The sequence below is a fragment of the Cricetulus griseus genome, chromosome 6 (genome assembly GCF_003668045.3).
Source record: "Cricetulus griseus strain 17A/GY chromosome 6, alternate assembly CriGri-PICRH-1.0, whole genome shotgun sequence".
NCBI classification, from domain to species: Eukaryota; Metazoa; Chordata; class Mammalia; order Rodentia; family Cricetidae; genus Cricetulus; species Cricetulus griseus.
Window position 1 is genome coordinate 82106373 of NC_048599.1, and position 3779 is coordinate 82110151.

Here is a 3779-nt window from a genome sequence, read left to right on the forward strand (position 1 = left end):
ATGAATATGCATCCTTTGGGTATATGCCTAAGAGTGGAATTGCTGGATCTGGAGTTAGACTGATTCCCATTTTCCTGAGGAACCAACATACTGATTTCCAAAGTGGCTGTATGAGTTGGTACTCCCACCAGCAGTGGAGGAGTCTTCCCCTTTCTCCACATCCTCTCCATCATAAACTATCATTTGGTGTTTTTATTTTAGCCATTATGACAAGTACAAAATGGTATCTCAGAGTTGCTTTGATTTGCATTTCCCTGGTGACTAAGGATGTTGAGCACTTTCTTAAGTGTCTTTCAGGCATTTTAGATTACTCTATTGAGAATTGTCTATTTAGTTCTGTACCCCACCTTTTAATTGGATTATTTGGTGTCTTGGTGACTAGCTGCTTAAGTTCTTTGTATATTTTGGAAATCAATCCTCTGTCATATGTGGGGTTAGTGAATATCTTTTCCCATTCTGGGCTGCTGTTTTGTCTTGTTGACTGTGTCCTTTGCCTTACAGAAGCTTCTCAGTTTCAGGAGGTCCCATTTATTGTGGATCTCAATGTCTGGGCTACTGATGTAATGTTCAGGAAGTGGTTTCCTGTACCAATTTGTTCAAGGACAGATCCCACTTTCTCTTCTAAGTGGTTCAGTGTGGCTGGATTTATGTTGAGGTCTTTGATCCATTTGGACTTAACTTTTGTGGCATGGTAATAGATATGGATCTATCTGCAGTCTTCTACATGGCAGTATTTAGTTTTGCCAGCACCATTTGTTGAAGATGCTTTCTTTTTTCTGTTGTATAATTTTAGCTTCTTCGTCAAAAATCAGGTGTTCATGTGTTCATAGGTGTATGGGTTAATATCAGGGTTTTCAATTTGATTCCATTGGTCTACCTGTCTATTTTTGTGCCAATACCAAGCTGTTTTCAGAACTATAATACAGCTTGAAGTCAGGGATGGTGATGCCCTTGAAAGTTCCTTTATTTTACAGGGTTGTTTTTTTTTGTTTATTTGTTTTTCCATATAAAGTTGAGTATTGTTTTTTCAAGGTCTGTAAAGAATTGTGCTGGTAAAGAAGCATGTAGAGATGGGAAATACACAGGGAGTCTGGATACTGTATGTTACTTGTTATCTTTGAATTCTTTGATTACTGATGAACAAATGAGAGATACTGGATTTTGTAAACAACTAAATTAAAACAACCTATATATTTTAAACATGTCTTAATTTCAAAATGAAAGTCAAAATATGTTATGTTGGAGAAAAGGTCATGCTTTTGTTTCCACAGAAAATGAAAGGTTGTGAATTCATTCAAGATAAAGGAGGATCAGATTTGATTGGAAGAGACCCCTGAAAATCCTGGCTACAGACATAAAAAAAAATAAACATTGTAAAACTACAAGGCAAGTGATGTATATTTTACCTACTCAAACATATAACAAAATAATCATCTTTGGCTGGCTTATGTACAATGCACAGTCTATATGTGTATTAGTACAGATATGTATGTTAACTTTGAAATTTTACATGTTTTCAGAGCAAGGAAACCAGTCATCAATGAAAGCAGGTGGCCCACGTGATCCTGCCTCTCAGAGTACTTCTGTTGTAATTTCTTCAGAGTTCTATATCCAAAACAGCTTCAAGGCTGCTGGTTGAGATGGTCCAGAATCCCAGACTATTCTAGCCCAGACTTGACCATTATCCTCATTTTTTCATGGTCCCTTAAATACCAAAACCCCCAAGACAACAGAAAACAGAATAGAGAACACAATGTTCACATTCCCAAGAGACGGGATAGATGTCCTTCAAAGGGTTATGGATGTTTCTCACTGTTTAGAGGGGTTGGTTACAAATTGCTATTGGTAAATTGTATTGTTTGTTTAGAAAAAAAACTGAACAAAGAAGATTAGATTCAAGGGTCTCTTTCTGATGAGAAAAAAAAAGAGGATAAAATATAAAATTATGAGATAAAAAGGTGGATTGTTGAGGTTACTTTTGAACAATATCCAGTCTCAATTATTTTACATTGGTATGGCTTTGTGTATATTGATATAAATTTAGGTTCTTTTGTTATAATATGCTGTACATGTGTTTCTACTCTTATTTAAGGTATTGTACCTATACAGCTCATTTAACATCATAATGTAAATTTCTGGCCCTTGATAGTTATTTTTCTGTTCTGCTAGCCAGTTCCCAAATAAATGACATGGAGACTTCTTATTAATTATGAAAGCTCAGTCTATAGCTTAGACTTGTTTATAACTAGCTCTTATAACTTATAACAATAGCAAACTATTTAGGATAATAAAGAAATGCAGGTTAGTAGTTAGTCACCTATAGCAATCAAACTTATAGTCATGTCAGGTATATTTTCAAGGTCAAACAGAGATACATTTTAGATAGATGGTCTTGAACCACTTCTAAGACCTCAACAGAATATGGTATTTAAAGTGTTTTATTAACATTGGGCTTTTCATGACAATAAAACATGTCTGCTCCTGGAAGCATCAGTTTACTTCAGAGAAGATGATAGGCATCAAAGGAACTCCATATGGAGTTTGCTCTCAATGTGGCAAAACTAGCCATTTGGGCAAGAAATTTCTCTTATCTCCACTGTGGACAATATGTTGCATAAACTGGACAAGCAGGACACAAAGGAAAAATAATACTGAACTTTGCCAAAACAAGGCAGGACAGTCCTTCAAGATTCTTGCTTCATAGAAAAGTCTGTCAGACATTCTACAGGACACACAGGCAAGTAATTGTTGAACTTTGACAAGACTAGGTAGGCAGTCCTTCGAAATTCCTGGTTCACATAAAAGTCTGTCAGATATTCTAGGCCTATAGACTGAAGATGAATGTGCCATTGTTACAGGGGAATCCTGGGGTGACTGTCCAGGCAGCCATATGCATCTGCTGTTTCTTAGTCTTGCAAGTGGCTTGCACTGTACTTCCTGTTTACTCAGGAAATGTATCCTTCTGGGGTCTTTGATGGAGTTAAAGACTAGGTAGTTATAGTTGCCATTTTCCTTAACTATGATAAAAAGTAAATTAGGTGTAAAGCTTTGGACTCATCAACATAGAATAAATAGTGTAGTACTTTCTCCAAATATGCCAAATACAAATGGGCTGGACATTGTAAATGTAATTCTTACCTGATAATTGTTCTTATTGTTTATAGTTTTATTGTGTTAGCATTAAAACCTCTCCTTTTTATTTAGACAAAAGTGTGATATGTTGTGAAATAGTCCTTTACACTTTGTAAAGATATGTCACTGTGATTGGTTTAATAAAAACCTAAATGGCCAATAGCTAGGCAGTATTTTCAGGGAAAAAAGAATGCTGGGAAGAAGGCAGAGTTGCCAGCCAGATGCAAGACATGCAGAAGAACAGGTAAAAGACGTGAGTCACATGGCAACAAATAGATTAAATAAAAACGGGTTAATTTAAGCTATAAGAGCTAGTTATAAACACGTCTTAGCTATAGACTGAGCTTTCATAATTAATAAGAAGTCTTCATGTCATTTATTTGGGAACTGGCTAGCAGAACAGAAAAATCTGCCTACACTCTGTATTTGTTATTTTGGTATTATCAATTTAGTCAAGTCATAACTACATTTCCCAGAATGCCCTGGCTTTTAAGTCTTGGGTAAGGGTGCCAAGGACAAAGAAATTTGGGGGAAGTTTGGAAAGTCGAAGCAGTAGGAATTGCTGAAGGTCTGGAAGTTAATGTAAAGTACCAGACACTGCAGCCCAGACATCTTCCAGCATCTGTATTTGTTGTTAGTTGGGCTCA